The following is a 17,721-nucleotide window of genomic DNA, read 5'->3' on the forward strand; positions in this document are numbered from 1 at the left end:
ACTGTAATAGATTAATTGAAAATACAGCACATTTGGCAGTATAATGAGGAAGATTTGTTTTTCTTTTTTCTGTTTTATTAACATCTGTAAACCTACAGTACCTTCATCTTGATCTTCTTTCATACTAATCATTAGAATTTTGATCATTACGTTTTTTAAATATAATCACACTTTCAAGATGTTTGAATTCTAATGCTGATCTATACTAGGGATGGACGAAAGTCCCGTACCTGATCCCGAAGCTTGCTTCGCGGTGGGGGGGAGGCGCTCCATCCCTCCCCCTGAAATTCTGGCCGGGGGGGAGGCACCCCATCCCTCCCCCTGAAATTCTGGCCGGGGGGGAGGCGCCCCGTCCCTCCCCCCCGAAATTCTGGCCGGGGGGGGAGGAGCCCCGTCCCTCTGGCCGCGAAACCTCCTCTCCTGCCGGGACGCAAATGGCAGTGGCCATAGCCGCCGTTTGCGTCCCTGCAGTCAGCCATGATAGGCTACGTAAATGTTTACGTAGCCTATCACGGCTGACTTAAAAAAAACAAAACAACCGCACGTACGCAAATGGTAGCGCCTATGGGCGCCACCATTTGCGTTCCTTGTTTTGGCACGTATAGTCTACGTAAACATTTACGTAGACTACGGCGAAAATAAGGGGAACGCTATTTGCGTTCCCCTTATTTTCTCCGTAGTCTATGTAAATTTTTACGTAGACTACATGTGCCAAAATAAGGAATGCATTTGCATATGCGTTTTTTTTTTTTCCAAAGTCAGCCGTGATAGGCTACGCAAACATTTACGTAGCCTATCATGGTGTTTTTTTAAAATCTAGCCATGATAGGCTACGTAAATCTTTACGTAGCCTATCACGTTTGTTTGTGTGCTGTTGTTTTTTACTTGGAAATGGCGGTGGCGGCAGCCAGTTGGAAGACTGGCCGCCGCCTCCACACTGCCACCGGAGCCACTGCCGCTAGGGACATTTGAACAAGATAAGTCCCATCCCGGGGGGCGGCGGGGGCAGACTGTTTCTCCACCAATTTCGGGGGGCCGAAGGCGCTGGCATTCGGCCTCCCCGAGATTCGTGGAGAAATTCTCTGACATCCCTAATCTATACAAATATTTCAGACCATCCTGTCATCCACTTGCTAGTGCCATTTCAGCAATTCTGGAAATCCATTTTGCATGTGTTTGTTCCTTTCTTTTCAGTCTGTTACCTTCTCTCTCTCTCTCTCTCTCTCTCTCTCTCAGCATCTGTCAGGATTGTTCTAGAAATATAACTAATGGGCAGCCCAACCCATGTCAAATGGACAGTTCTTGAATTTTAAGCTGATTCAGAAGTCAACAATGAGACAAAAATCATTTTAAATCCAAATGCATTGAGTTATCTGGGTTGCTCATTAGACTGGGAGAGTTGACATCTAATCCTCTGTTTATATCACAATTTTGACATGCTGAGTAATGTTGTAATACTGCTTTATGTAGACAAATTACATGATCAACATACTTAAACCAATCTTTGCTTCTGATTTGTGTTTTAGTGAAGCAGTCTCCTCTCATCATCTGCTTCCTAAGATCGCCAAAAGAAATGCTAAAGCTGGAATGAATATGTAATACCGAACACTGACCTATTCACCATCTGAAAGGTATTATTTTTAAAGTATTTCTTATATGGCCTGAAGCTTTCCTATATTGCTATGTTATTGTCAGCTATACAATAACTGTATTATTCAGCACCATATCTGTTTACAGTGATTGGGGGTGGGATATTATTCAAACTGTATGTAAGCCCGCTCTGCTTAGTTCAATAGTATAAGGCAGCCTTCCTTAACTTGGTGCCTTCCAGATGTTTTAGAGTTCAACTCCCGTCAGCCCCAGACAGCATGGCCAATGGTCATGAATGCTGGAAATCATCATCCAAAACATCTGTAGGGCACCAAGTTGGGGAAGACTGGTCTAGGTAATCTGTTTGTTCTTTACTGGATCTGAAGTAATGTGATATCATAGTAACTTGGGGGTGAAGGATGTATATGGATAAGATAAGGACAAGAGATATTTTTTCATGATTATGCAATATACGAGCTTCTGTCCTCTGTGGCTGGTAGTATATGATGGTCTTCCTTTTATGTTTTCCAAGTGACTGATGTATGGGAGACCGTTTTTGTCTAGGTTTAAAATGGAGACCTGCTTCATTTTTATATTTAAATATATACATACATACATACATATTGTCAACTCCTAGAACATTGGGTAGGCATTTTCCTTGCAATGGTGGGACAGTCCAGTAAAAAAACTTGCCTTCCATTCTCCTGCAATTCCCTTTGCCAAATCAGCCAGGGCTCAGGAAGAGACCATTCTTCTGGGATTCCACTGCATCTCTTAGCTGTAGTGTGAACTACATAAAGGAGTTCCAGAACATCTGTAGCCACTCCCTCAGAGTGATGTCACTAGTTCAGTCAGTGCTGCACAGGGCTTCCCTGTGATGGATACTTCCAACATGGCAACTTGACTTCTCAAGACATGTCTCATCCTTTCATATGGCATAGTACTGTGCATTGGCTCACAGTTTGGAAGCTCCTGCATTACTTGTACCCAAGAGGAGTAGCACATCCTCTGAGAGAAAACATTAAGCTTGGTGTCATACAGGCAGATCTTTCCCAAAATGGAGCTAGGTGCTGCACCATATCTTTGTCAAACTCATGGGTATCTCAGATGAAAACATAATCAAGAGCTACATTCCACTGTAGAGATTTGCAAACAGCCTCTGAGACATTCCACTAAAGTTACTGAAAACTCCCCTTTAACTTCTCCCGAAATTCCTAAAGGTGTTGTTTGTTTGTTTTTGCTTGAGCAGGGCCTTAAAAATTCACCTTGAATTTCACTCCAAGTGAAAGGGAGTGGCAGCTTCAACATGTACCAAACTGCCCTGGGGAATGTCACCAATTTTGTCAAAATCTTTTGAAATCCCCATGAAATGCTTCTAGGTGGTTCTTCACCTGCATAGAATCCTTCAAATATAACTTAAATTGCACATTAAGCAAAAATTCGATGGCAATTCATCACACAAAAGAACTTCATTTTGGGGCCTGACTTCATTTCCACCCAGTCGATGTACCTCCATGTTTCACCAATGTACGCTGTGAAAAACCAGCTCCAAAATATCCTTGCCAAACCCAAAGTGACTGGAAAAAAATAGTATTAAAAAACCATGGAAAGTCCTGTAATTGAAGCTGTAAATATTCTTTACACCTGAATGAAGTTGTTGAAATTTGACCTTCTAATTCTCTTGACTGCATGAAGTACCATAAAGTCAAGTCACCCACTGAGTGCAACCTTTTTAAACATCCTTTGCATTCTCATTAGTCTAGGAGGAGTGTATGCCTAACATTGGTCTTTAAAAAAATCATTCTGGTGGTACAAAACAGATAGTAATTTCCTGTCTTCATTTTTAGAACCAACTGTTCCATTGTATTTATATTTTTAATAAATAAATGTGATTCCCTTTGTATGCCTTTCTTTCCCCAGAGAGCCTGGCTTTTCACATTTCCTCAGCAATCTGTCATAACAACAATTATGGTATGACTCATGGAGATAAAAGAAAACTGTCTGCTTCAGGAAAGGAGAGAGAGAATGAAAACTCACAATTGTTTCTTCTTGCTCTACAGTTCAAGCTCAGGACCTTCTACCTGTTGGGAAACCCAATTCTTAGGGGTGCTTCATATGATTTTTTTGTACTCAGAAACCAATTCCCAAAATATACACATATAGCATCAGTCACAAAGGGTGATCACATGTGTAAATTCTGGCTTGTCCTTTCAAAATACAGATTAGCAGCGATCTAGAAAGGATTATTTTGATTATTTTGTTTTTAAAAAATGCGGACAAAACCTGTGGGCAATTCAGCACCCTCAGAATTCCCTGCTTCCTCTGTGCTTAGCTGCAATCTTCAGTAGCTGGGGGAAAATGAAGTTTTCCAGCAACAATTTATTGCTCCTTGCTGTAATGCAAAGTACTTTGGGGTGGCTTGGTCTTGAATGGGTAATTAAGACCATTAGCTTTACAAAAAAAACTGTTCCTAACAGACGAAAATGCCTAGAAATGGCTTCTTGATATGGATCAACATAGCTGCCTTGGGGGTGTGGCTATAGGGATGGTCATGATGAGTCCCTGCACTTTAACATTTTCCAATACACCACTGGATATTAGGGCTGTGCACCACTTCAGTCCGAATCCCAAATTCCAAAGTGAATCAGGGTGATTCAGACTAGGGATGTATGGACTGTGTAAAATGAGCTCTGTCTATGTTTCACAGATTGTCAGGTGCCTTTCGTTCTGTCATCCACCCACAGAAGGATGCGAATTTTTTTTTGTCATGCAGAAAATACCAAATAATTACATAAATAATTACATAAGTATTTATGTATTTACATAATTTACCTCAGTACATAACATTTAGCATATTGTCCCCCATTCCATTCAATGTTTCCTCAGCAGAAACTTACATATTATTCTACGAATTTATATTCGTAAATTTCAGGAAAGTAAAAAAATCATCCGAAAGTCCATGGCCTGACAGGGTTGCTCCGCAGAGGATTCCACAGGTCGGATTCTTAGAAATCCGAGCTCATTTTAATCCATCTCAAATTTCTCCAGCATCCCTAATTCAGGCCACTTCAGTCCGAACCTGAAGTGGGTCCAGAGTGGTCTGAAGCAGGTTGGAGAGATCTAAAGCGCTTCAGATCGCTTTGAACATTTCTGAAGCCCAGACAGCCTGTCTGAGCAAAAGTAACAACTTGCTAGAGAAGGGAGGGGGAGTTGGGAGGGGGGACTGAGCCTTGGAAAATGATATCTCTAGGTGCAAATAGAGCTGAACTTTTAACCCAGCAGTTTGTTTCCTTTGTTTGTACTGTTTGTTCTTTGGCTCCCTGACCTTCTCAATTATTATTCCTTCCCTTCTCAGTTTTCAATTCCCTATATTCTTATAAAAAACCAAAGAATACAAAACAACAACAACCCCTTTTCTCTTCTGTTAGGCTTTAGTGTTATTTCCCTTCCTTCACCCCTTAGCTTGTAGGTAGTTTTCTTTCTTTCTTTCTTTCTTTCTTTCTTTCTTTCTTTCTTTCTGTATCTGCTTTTCTTTTGGTTGTGTGTGTGTGTGTGTGCTGTGTGACTGCACAGTACACATTACTGTACACAAGCAAACAGTGTGTGGCCAAAGCAGTCCACTAATACACAGTCTAATATATACTTTTGGGCATACACAATACATATAATATGAAGCATCACCACTTTTTCTGATTTTCCAAAACACTTTGCCTGTCACTTGTCTTCCCTTGTATACATCAAATGACCAAAGGAAAAATATGATCAGGCTAAGCTATATGTATTTTTTTAGTGTTTGCTTCACCTTACCCTTCCTGGAGAAAATGATCAGGGGGCTGGAACAACTCCTCTGTAAAAGGGTTCAATGTTGGGCTCTTTAATTTAGAAGAAAGGCAAATAAGGGGGATGTTTATAAAATTATATGGAGTAGAGAAAGTTCAGCAGTGCAATTAATAAATAAGCCCCACTGAGTTCAGTCAGTATGACTTTTCCAGGTAATGTGTATTGCCATTTGCAGCCAAAGAGATGTTTAACTTTTCTTTCTTCCCTTAATGAGAGCCTGAGGTCAGTGGCAGATTCAGGACAGTCAAAAAGAAAGCACTTTTGCACTTCAAAACATACACACACACACACACACACACACACATCTATACCAGAGATTAGGGATAGTGACCTCCGAATTGTCACCTTAAACACCTTCTGATTAGAATCTCTAATCCCCTGTGTGGCTGACAGTTTTTCACCTTTTGTTTTAGTTTTGAAGAAAAGGAATTTTTATGCATGGTTAGCACAAAAACTACTGGACCAAACTGTCTGAAATTTGGCAGACTCAGTCACCTCCATAGGGGCTGTCAGGTGCTCAGATTTCATGCACTTCTGTGGAAGAACTGAAGAATTATAGCTCTTTACTTTGAGAGATTTCCTTGAAAAAAGCAAATTTTACCTGTGCCTAGCACAACACGTACTATGCCACACTATCTGAAATCTGGCAATTTCAGTCACCTCCATTGGGGCTGCCAGGTGCCAAAATTTCATGTCCCTATCATAAAAACTGGAATAGTTATGGTCATTTCTGTTTTCCAATGCAAGTCAATGGGAAAAGGTAAAATCTGAATAATTCAGATATCCGAATCTTATGCGAATCGTCTCGGGTCCGAATCAGTCTTAGGCACATGAGGGCTGATTCAGAAGATCCAAATCAGCCTCTGAAGCAAATTCATGGTCTCCATGCATAGCCCTACTGGATATAATATCAGGCACCTGTGGGTTTTTTTCTGTTTGTTGTTTTGTTTTTTGCTTCTTGCTCTTCTAGTTTCTAGTAGGGATGTACGAAAGTCACTTACCTTTCCGCGGATTATGTTGATGGTGGGGGGGAGGCGTTCTGTCCCTCCCCCCAGAATCCTTGATGGGGGGGAGGCAATCCGTTCCTCCCCCCCAGAATTCTCGATGGCCGGCTGTGCTCCGCAGCAGCTCCATGGAACAGCCGGCCAGGCCCAGCCAGGCCAGAGCCATCCGCAGCCAGATTTCCGGCCGCGGAGGGCTCTGGGGGAAAAAAAACACACGCACGCAAATGGCGGTGGCTACAGCCGCCACCATTTGCGTTCCTTATTTTTGGCCATCTTAGTCTATGTAAATATTTATGTAGACTATGACGGCAAAAATAAAGGGGAATGCAAATAGTGTAGCAGGCACTATTTGCGTCCCTTTTTGAATCACCATTTAAGCCTACGTAAATATTTACGTAGGCTAAAATGGCAAATCAAAAAGGGATGCAAATAGCGCCCGCTACGCTATTTGCGTTCCCCTTTATTTTCGCCGTCATAGTCTACGTAAATATTTATGTAGATTAAGACGGCCAAAAAGAAGGAATGCAAATGGTGGTGGAAAAACACTTCCTCCTCCTCAGGGCTTCCCAAAACAAGGCTGCCCTAGGTGTGCCTGAGCGATGCACTCTTTGTTTAAAGCAACGCTGTTGGAAAGAAAAAAAAAACATTTAAAATGACCATGCTGGTCTGGAGCCCTGCACAAGGTATTATTCCCCCTGCTAGGCTTTCTATTTCCACATCTAGCATTGTTGTTGACGTCGTGAAGCTAAACTGGAGAGGAGAACCAACTCTGTGCATGTCTACTCAGAAGTTAGTCTTATTGAGTTCAATGCAACCTGCTCCTACACATGTCAGCACCCCAATTGCTCCCAGCTCAGCTTTGTATTTCCACATCCAGTTCATTATCAAACCTCCTGTTAGTTATCTCACTGGGTGACTTTGGGCTGGACTCTAACCACTACATCACACTTCTGTTATATGAAACTCATGAAGAAAAAGAGACAGTATAATGGAAAGTTCTTTCTGAAGCAGTCACACTTGTACAAATGCAGCATGAAGGGAAAGATCAGCAACCTTCTCTTTGTTTGAATAAAACGCACACTCTGCACACGCTCAGGGAATGGACAAAATGAGGAATAAACATACCAGGGTATATGAAGAACTATATTCTTCGTGTGTGTGTGTGTGTGTGTGTGTGTGTAATCTCCCTCAATCCAGCTGTTCCCTGGAAACACCCCCCCTTCACCCAAGGATCTTCTGAGATAACTAACAGGAGGTTTGATCATGAGCTGGATGTGAAAATACAAAGCTGAGCTGGGGGCAAGTGGGGTGCTGACATGTGTAGGAGTAAGTCGCACTGAACTCAGTAAGACTTACTTCTGAGTAGACATGCACAGAGTTGGTTCTCCTCTCTGCTTGCTTTTTTTTTAAAATGGCAGGGTCAGGGAGGAGGTGAACGGCTCTGGCTGGCAAGAAGCAGCCGAGTGCCATTCTGCCTCCAGTCCTCCTGGATAGGGATGTCAGAGAATTTCTCCACGAATCTCGGGGAGGCCAAATGCCAGCGCATTCGGCCCCCTAAAATTGGTGGAGAAACGGTCTGCCCCCCCGCCCCCCTCCGGGACGGGACTAACCTTGTTCGAATGTCCCTGGCGGCGGCTCCGGCAGCAGTTCGGCGGCGGTGGCTGCCGCGGCCGGTCTTCCGACCGCCGCCATTTGCAAGTAAAAAAAACAAACAAACTTGATAGGCTGCGTAAAGATTTACGTAGCCTATCACGGCTAGATTTTTAAAAAACACCGTGATAGGCTACGTAAAAGTTTGCGTAGCCTATCACGGCTGACTTTGAAAAAAAAAAAAGCATGTACGCAAATGGCGGCAACCATGGGCGCCGCCATTTGCATTCCTTATTTTGGCACATATAGCTAGGGATGGGGGAGAATTTCTCCCCGAAACTTCGGGGGGCCGAGAGCCAATGCACTCGGTCCTCCGAAGGTTGTTCAGGGAGAAATTCTCTGCCCCCCCGCCCCCCCCCCGGGATGGGACTTACCTTTCACGAATGTCCCTCCTGGTGGCGGGTCCTGGTGGCAGTTCGGCAGGTCTTCGTCAGGGGCGGGGGCGGCAGCCGGTCTTTCGACCGGCTGCCGCCACCACCAATACAAGAAAAGTTTAAAAAAAAAAACGCCCCTGTGATAGGCTATGTAACGATCGTAGCCTATCATGGCTAGATTTGCAAAGTCAGCCGTGATAGGTTACGTTAATCGTCATGTAGCCTATCACGGGTGACTTTGAAAAAAAAAAAAACGCATACGGCTAATGGCGGCCCCCATAGGGAGCCACCATTCGCATTCCTTATTTGGTCCCTGTAGTCTACGTAAAGATTTACGTAGACTACGGCGAAAATAAGGGCAACACTATTAAAAATAAGGGCAACGCATCCTGGCAGGAGACAGGGTTTCGCGGCCGGAGGGACGGGGCGCCTCCCCCCCGGCCAGAATTTCAGCGGGGAGGGACGGGGCACCTCCCTCCCCACCAGAATTTCGGCGGGGAGGGACAGGGTGCCTCCTCCCCGGCCAGAATTTCAGGGGGAGGGACGGAGTGCTTCCCCCCCACCGCGAAGCAAGCTTCGGGATGAGGTAAGGGTCTTTCGTCCATCCCTACTCCTGGAGCAGAGGTAAGTGGTCCTGATCCTCTGCAGATCCCTGAGGCCAGATTCTAAAGAATCCAGGTTCATCTGAATCTGCAGCGGATTTCTCTGACAACCCTAGCACAGTGTCTCAGGGACCATAGGATACGGCGGATTCCCACTCCCAAGTAAGGATGCTGGAGAAATTTGAGATTGACTAAAATGAGCTCAGACTTCTAAGAATCCAACCTGCAGAATCCACTGAAGAGTGACCTCCTCAGGCCACACATAGTCCATGGACTTTCAGATGATTGTTTGTTTGTTTACTTTCCCAAAATGTATGCATATTTATTCATAGGAAAATACGCAAGTGAAGAAAAGTTTAATGGAATGGGGGACAATATGCTAAATGTTATGTACTAAGGTAAATTATGTAAATTCTTACAACAGTGCTATGTAATTATTTGCATATCTTTTGTATGATAAAGAAAAAACTTCATCCATCTCTGAGCGGGCAGTGGAACGAAAGGCACCTGACAATCCATGAAACACAGATGGAGTGGATTTTACACAGTCCGTACATCCCTTCTCGCAAGGCTGTAGATGCTGCTATGACCTTGGGTGGGAGAATCCAAGATTAGGTCATTCCCACTCCCCACCGCTGCAGTGGCTCCTCTTCCAAGGTTGCAACAGCAACCTCCAAAGAGCTCTGGGAAGGCAAAAGGACAGCAGGATGAGGGTGTGGAGGGCAGAGGAGAGGCATGGATCCACAGGATCCTACAGCCTCTCTGCCTTCATCCCTGTCCACCACCATTAAGTCAGCTAGACAGGCTCAGAAATCTGTCTAGCTGACATTCCTCTTTTTTCTAAAAGAAAAGAAAAGAAAAAAAGAGGAGGAACAGCTGATACAATCTGTTGTTCCTCCCACCCTGCCTGGATGGTCCTAGGCAGGGTCTGAAAGCACAGAGGCAGCCAAGCTAAGCAGGTCTGGGTCTGGTCAGTGCTTGGAAGGGAGACCACCTGGGAACCACATGTAGCCACCTTGAGTTCCATGATGGAAGAAAGGTGGGATATAAATGGAATAACTAATAAATAAATAAATAAATAATAAATCTTCCTGACTGCCCTTTGGATAGATGGAGGGCTCCAATCGGAGCTTTCCATCTATTGGGAGTGCAGTCCATAGGGCTGTGCTCTTAACTTTACAAAATCCTTTAACAATGGAAATCCAGAAGAATTTATTCTTCAGAACTTTGGGTCATTTTTCACTCAACCAACATTCCAACAGTTTTGTAACCCTCCAGAAATCATTACGTATAGCTTGGCACTATGCATAAATAAAAGCCAGTAATAATTCAGCTCAGTAATAATTTGCTTTTAATGAACAAAAGAAACTATCATTTTATCAGTGTTCCAAAGTCAGCAGCAGTCATCAACCCTGAATAGGATAGATGCATGTTTCTGTATGGAAACGGACAAGACACTTTGTAATTTAAAATGTAATGATTTAATTTTATCTCATAGCTTTAACTGATTAATTTATAAAATGGTTCAGTGAAGAGTTTTCCTATCATCGTTTAAGGTTGTCTTGTTAATTTAAAGTGAAAGACAGATAGATCTGAATGTCAACTGGAGAGAGGAATACTCGTACTGCTTTCAGCGAGACAATTGTTTCTCACTTTTCTTTCTTACCCAGTGAAAAATATATAGGGTTGTTCAGACATACTCGAAATATGCATGGGGTGGGGGAGGAAGATCAGTCATGCTCCCACTCATTGGCCCTGCTTCCTTCTCTACATGCATTCAGCACGTTGTGTGATAGAGCAAACATACTTACCAAGTATATGTGCATAGGTACTGTACACAGTCAATCAGGGATCCTTGTGTAGACAAGTTCCCTGATTGCATATATGGAGTCTACATGTGTGTGCAGTCTATATGCGCATACTTTCCCTCAGATATTACACTTAATGCATGTAGCAGCACTGTAGGGCCAGTAAGTGTGATCCCACTCCCTCTTCTATACTGATTCAGAATAATGTCTGAAACACTCCTTATAAGTGTCAAAACTTCAGAGTAGGGTTGGCGGAGAATTTCTCCCCGAAACTTCGGGGGGCCGAGCGCCAATGTGTTTGGCCCCCCAAAGAAGTTTCGGGGAGAAATTCTCTGCACCCCCCGCCCCCCGCACCCCCCCCGGGACGGGACTTACCTTTCCCGAATGTCACTCCCGGTGGCGGGTCCCGGCAGCAGTTTGTCGGGTCTTCGTCAGGGGCGGGGGCGGCAGCTGGTCTTACGACTGGCTGCCGCCACCGCCATTCCAATAAAACTAAAAAAAAAAAAAACCCGCCCCCATGATAGGCTATGTGACAATTAACGTAGCCTATCACGGCTAGATTTGCAAAGTCAGACGTGATAGGCTACGTAAATCGTCATGTAGCCTATCACGGGTGACTTAAAAAAAAAAGCGCGTACGGCTAATGGCGGCCCCCATAGGGAGCCGCCATTCACGTTCCTTATTTGGTCGCTGTAGTCTACGTAAAGATTACGTAGACTACGGCAAAAATAAGGGCAACGCTATTTGCATTGCCCTTATTTTCGCCATAGTCTACGTAAAGATTTACGTAGACTACAGCGACCAAATAAGGAACACGAATGGCGGCTCCCTATGGGGGCCGCCATTTGCGTACACGCTTTTTTTTTTAAAGTCACCCGTGATAGGCTACGTGATGATTTACGTAGCCTATCACGGCTGACTTTGCAGATCTAGCTGTGATAGGCTACGTTAATCGTCATGTAGCCTATCACGGGGGCATTTTTTTTTTTTTTTACTTTTTATTTCGCGGCCGGGCAAGGCGAAGAGCCTCCTCCCCGGCCTGAATTTTGGCCGGGCGAGGCGGGAAGCCTCCCCCCCTGGCCTGAACTTCGGGGGGAGAGCAGCGAAGTGCCTCCCCCCCACCGCGAAAAGCTGCGAGACCAGGTAAGTGGCTTTCATGCACCCCTACTTCAGAGTAGAAACAAAATTTCAGGAAAACTAATTCATGCTGGCAACACATTACCTAGGGATATCTTTCATCCTTTTAAGTTTTGATGCCACTTAAGAGTCACTGCCAAACTTCACCTAAAGTAAGATTTAAAGCAAATTCAGACGTTCTTTGTGGAGAAGAAATTTCTTGAGAGGGGATGGAATTTATTCAAATCCCCATATCAACAGTATATACAGGGGAAATCTCAGGGCCACAGCATACATAAGAAGAAGTGGTGAAAGGCCATGGAGAAGCACAGTCCCACACAACTACCTTTTTGTACTTCTTGTAACATCTGAAACATTAGTTAGCCCACGCTGAATGTGTATATTATACACAGACATGCAAGTGTATGTATGTTAAAGCTTTTATGCAGGGGTAGGGTCCAGAGACAAATTTGATATTTTTTCTGAGTCTGGGGGTTGTGAACATATGAGGCCTACTGAGGCAAAGGGGAAAAAGTCAGGCCTGGGCTTTTTCTTTTGGGAGGGGCTATCCCTGAGAGGAGTAGTTTCATTTCCCCTGTTACGTTTCATTTCTTCAGGTTTGAAACAGTACTTTTGGTTTTGAGGGAGGAGGGTATATAAAGAGAGTAAGAGAGCCAGTAAGAGGAGAGACAGAGAGACCAGAGCCTGAAGAGGGAGCAGGAAGAAGCAGCCTGGAAAAGTCTAAGTACAGCTAAGGTAAAGGATCTTGTGTTTTGCAACTTTGTTTTCTTTTAATGCCTTTTGTATCACTCAGCTATATTGTGTAAATACCTTTAGTTGTGATTTGCTCGCTTTATTTTACCAATAAACTGTTGTGGTTAAAACCCAGGTGTGTGAAGTGCTAATCGCCCCAAGTCTACAGACTAAACCCCATATTATTGCAAAAGGAAAGGTGGAACTCTTAAGGAAAAAAGAGTAGAGATGGACAGGCACCCCTCCCAGTCCAGGTTCTCTGGGTGGCCGCCCAGCCCCTGCCCACACTCACACTTCCCTGGACCAGTGCTTGAGCCCCACGCCCACTTGCTGAGCTGCCCGCTCTTACCCAGGCCCCATCCATCTCTGCTGCAATCACCATGTCTTGAAAAATGTTTTGAAAATATTTTGAAAAAACATGGCAGTTGCAGTACTGTGCACATAGACTTATATGCAAAATGGCACCATGAATCTTGTGTATATGGCCGATTCATTTTGCACCATCTTGCATATAAATCTATGTGCAAATAATTGTGAAAAAAAAAAGTTGTAGGTGGCTCAGTGAGCATGGGAGGCAATCAAGTGGGGTCAGGAGGTTGGTGGGAGCAGCTCAGGGGGTGTGGACAGTCCACTGGAATCCCGGACTGAGATGGGTGCCTGTGCCATCCCTAGGCAAGAGATCCCTAAGGAGTTGTTCAGGGGGTCCAGGTCATAAGGGGAACCCTGACAGCATGCATATGTATGTTTTGCCATTTTGAGGAGCATTTCCTCTTCTCTTGCTAAAACTGCTGCTAGGTTTTATTGTGGTTGTATTGTTATTTTGTGGTTTTAATGTTCTATATATTTTAAATTGTTTTATTGTGTGTTGTTTGGTTCTAATTTTTGTGAACCGCCCAGAGAGCTTCGGCTATTGGGCGGTATAGAAATGAAATAAATAATAAATAAATAAATCTTGCCTCCCTTCCCTAGATTTCTTTTCTCCTCCTTTTCCCCACTTTCTTTTCCCCTTCCCCCCACTCTGGATTTTCTTCCCCTCCCCTTCATATAATCACCTCTTTTCCTTTCTTCATCTTCTTCATCTTTGTCTTCTTCTTTCTGCCCCCCCCAGACATTTCTGTCACACACCCCACACACCCACACCCCACTTCTGCTGCTCCCCAATGTCTCAGTGGAAAAAGTAAGAAAAGAATATATAAAAACAGATTATTTTTATCCTCCACATTTTGCTTCTGTATGCTGGATTAAATTCTCCACCCTGTTTTATGCATGAATTCAGAGTATATCATTATAAAAATCCTGCAATGTCTTAATTCTTAACCTTGGGGCCTAGGTGTCTATGACTGTCTGATTGGTGACTGTAGATATTCTAAGTGATTCCATGCATTGTTCATTAAATCTGTGATGGAGCAACTGCTGGTGATTACCCAAGAAACTCCAAATATAATGTTTGAATCCCTGAAAAGCAATTTGCAATGATTTGCAAAGATTGTAAGATGAATGCCTAACTAATTTATTGAAAGTTACTACCCAGCTTGGTTCCCATTTTACAACACTAAGAGCTTTTGGGCCAACCCTATTGTCTTCTGTTAATTTCTATCCTACTCTTGTATAGAGTTTAAGCAACTGCAAATTACACAGTTAAAAGGATGTTCTAAATGAAGGGAATAAAGGTTAGGAGAAAAGGGATATATTTCCCATAACGGACTTGTTGGAAACAAAGCTTGGCTCTTATCAGCTGTCTTTCAGGAAGGCAATAATATTGATATGTCACAGCCATGCTCAGTGAGGATGATGCCAACTGTACTTTAATGAGTATGTGGCAATATAGCACCGTATTGAGTGATGAACTGCAGCCATGCATTAGTAATTCTGTCCTGAGACACATATGCATTTATGATCTATTTAGAAAATCTTAAAGGGATGATTTTTTAGAACTTCGTAAAGAGTGATGCAACTGCCCTAGATATTACAGGGAGATGAATGGGTATACATAACAATACAGCCTTTTCAGAACTTAAACCCCAAGCATTGTGTGTGAGTGTGTGCGCATGCACACATGCACGCACGTGTATGTGTTTGGTGTGTCTGTGAAAAAGAGAGAGCATGTTTGTGTATATAAGTTGTAAATGAAAAAGAAAAAAAGACCAAAATAACCATATTTTTCCATACATACTCCATTCTTCTAACTTAGTAAATAAGCAGTTAATCCATTTATTACAGACAATTACTTTGGCTACCTACACTGGAAGGTGAAGCCTTGTGTGTATGAATACATCTCTGTTTACACCAGGGGTGGGCACCAGGGGTGGGCAGAAATCTCCAGATTTAAATTCCCAGGGACCACTACTAACATGGTCAATGGTCATGTGGTTTATATGACATCATGACTTAACATCATACACAATGCAAGGCACAACGCTCTGAATGACTGTGGCCTGCTGTAGTGCAATGTAGGTATGGCACTAATTCAGGGACCTCCAAATTGGATTCTGTGGGTTATAGATAGCCTGTGGCCTTTAAGATGTGGGTTTTCTCCTTGCTATCTATGCAGTATGCTATGCACCTATGTTGGCATGTTCTGGAAAACCACCATTTTGCTGGCAATGACAAACTGGAATGGGGAAGGTTCAGAGCTGATTCTGGGGAGGGGACACTCGCCTAGGGAACCTGTTACAAAAATTGTGTTCTTTTCCCTGGTAGACTTTCCAATTTGTTTACCAAGAATGAGAGGAGGCAGAGATCTGGTCCAACACGATTTTATTCTGCAGAATAAGGCAACCCTTGGGGCTAACGCTCCAACAAAGGTTACAATCAAGTGATGCGATTCAAAAGTTTATATAGGCAAGACCTTTGGGGCTGTCTTACGCTTGCGCTGTACTAATCTCTTTGTCTAGCTGAGAGGGAAACAGAAGACAGGCAGCACCTTTGACATATCTAGGCATGCGCAGAGAGGTAGCCTTGTACTCTAGTAAACACATTCTTGGCATTCCTGAGTCTCTGATAAGGCGCTGTGTCTTTGTTTAGCACGGCAGTCTCACACTGAGGTAAAACAGACATAGCGTAGCTTATAAAATCATGGGATAACAGACATACTACAACTGAAATTTCTATAACACTCCCCCCTCAAAAGGCTTTTCTTAAATCTCATACCTCTCTTTGGTCCAGCAGTGGACTACACACTTAAAGGCACAAACCATCATCAATGGTTTGTATCATAACAAACAAGACTGCATTGATTACAAGTTGTTTTAACCATGCAAAATCAGGAAGCCAGGAAGTCAACTATAACCAAGGATCACTTGCTCCTGAATAATTCTATCCAATCATATCTTGTAGTTCGGCGATTTCATCTTCTATGGTTTTGTTTAAATCATGGAACTTTACTCTACACCCTTGCTTCACTAGGGTGCAGAAGCCACCTTGGTGTGCTAAGAGATAATCTAAAACAAACTGATACTGGGCCACTAGCTGGCTGAGATCTTCAATTTCAGATTGCATGGCCCTTACCATTATGGCTGTGGCACTGATGGTCTCTTCTAAATGGCAAGTGAGGCCTAGGATGCTTTTTCTGCAATAATTTCTGGGTATAAACCCAGGGTAAGCAATCCTGTAACTAGTTCACCCCCTACCCTGTTTGGTTCTGAATCTGACAGTTGTTTTCCAATTATTACAGTGTCATCACAGTTTTTACTCATTTGTTTTATAAGTTGCCCTATTTTTCTAGTGGTTTGCTACTTTAACGGTGGCCTTCAGGTGGGTCAGCTTCCGGTGTGACTCTCTCTGGTGCAGGTGATGCTTTTATGCGGGTGTGATGGATCCACTTCTTTCTTCTAGCGACTTTTTAGCCGTGTGAGTAGTGAGTAGAACCTGGAATGGACCCTTTCATTTCTCAGTAAGTGGTTCATCTTTCCAGGACTGGATCAGCACCTAATTACCAGGACTGAAATTATGCACTGGAGCATCTAAAGGCAAGGATTGGTATGGTGCTGTGAACCTGTGAAGACAAGACAAAACAGACTGCAAGGCAGTAACATATTCTTGGATCTTTAAAGCCCTTACTTTTAAGTTTATATTTAAGCTATCAGCCATAGGTAACATCTGAGGTGGGCGCCCATATAACATTTAAAGGGTGTCAATTTAATACTTTCCCTGGGGGTGTACTGTATTCGAGTTAAAGCAATTGGCAAGGCCTGTGGCCATTTTAATTTAGGGGCTACACTGTGTCTCATGAGTAGATCTTCTATTGCAGTTTTTCTTAGATGTGTAGCCTGGTGCAAGTCTCTCGCTATAAAGCTCAGAAGAGGCCTGGATATGAACACCTTGCCTCTTGGGACTATCTACCATCCATCTTTAGTTTGCTTTGCCTTGTATTCAAGAGCTCTCTCATGCTCAGCTGGAGAGTAGATTCGAACCAAATCTGTACTCAAATATGGGATTAGGGCTCTTTCATAATGCACCTCCTCACTTCTCATTTGCGTGGCTTCTTTTTCAGCCTTATCTGCCAAAGCATTGCCTCTTCTTTTTTTCGGGATTGGCACTCTTTCCATGCGCTTTTTCGAGAGTAACTACTGCACATCTTGTGTATCTACAAACACCTTAAGGTTTGGCTTTGGTAACAAGGAATCACTGAGGTCAGGCCTGATCAGAGTCACCTGACTCAAAATTTTTAAACAGTCATGACAATTTAGATCTGGCTTAGGGAGCAAGGTGGCAGGATGAGGCCTGGGCTTGAAAGCAGGGAGATCTCATAGCGTGACTGGCGTGACGGATAAAAGCGCAGTTGCTGCCACTGCCCTTAAGCAAGCAGGCCATCTCTTTGCAGTTGGATCCAGAGTCTTTGAGTAGTATCCTACAGGTCTCCAGGAAGGACCTGTCCTTTTGGTCAAAACCCCTGATGCCACTCCTTTATTTTCATGTACATAGAGCCGGTACGGTTTGTCGGGATCTGGTAAGGCCAGAGCGGGTGGTGATACCAAGGCTTGCT

The sequence above is a fragment of the Heloderma suspectum genome, chromosome 4 (assembly GCF_057233095.1).
Source record: "Heloderma suspectum isolate Gila_16-S chromosome 4, 16-S_ref, whole genome shotgun sequence".
NCBI classification, from domain to species: Eukaryota; Metazoa; Chordata; class Lepidosauria; order Squamata; family Helodermatidae; genus Heloderma; species Heloderma suspectum.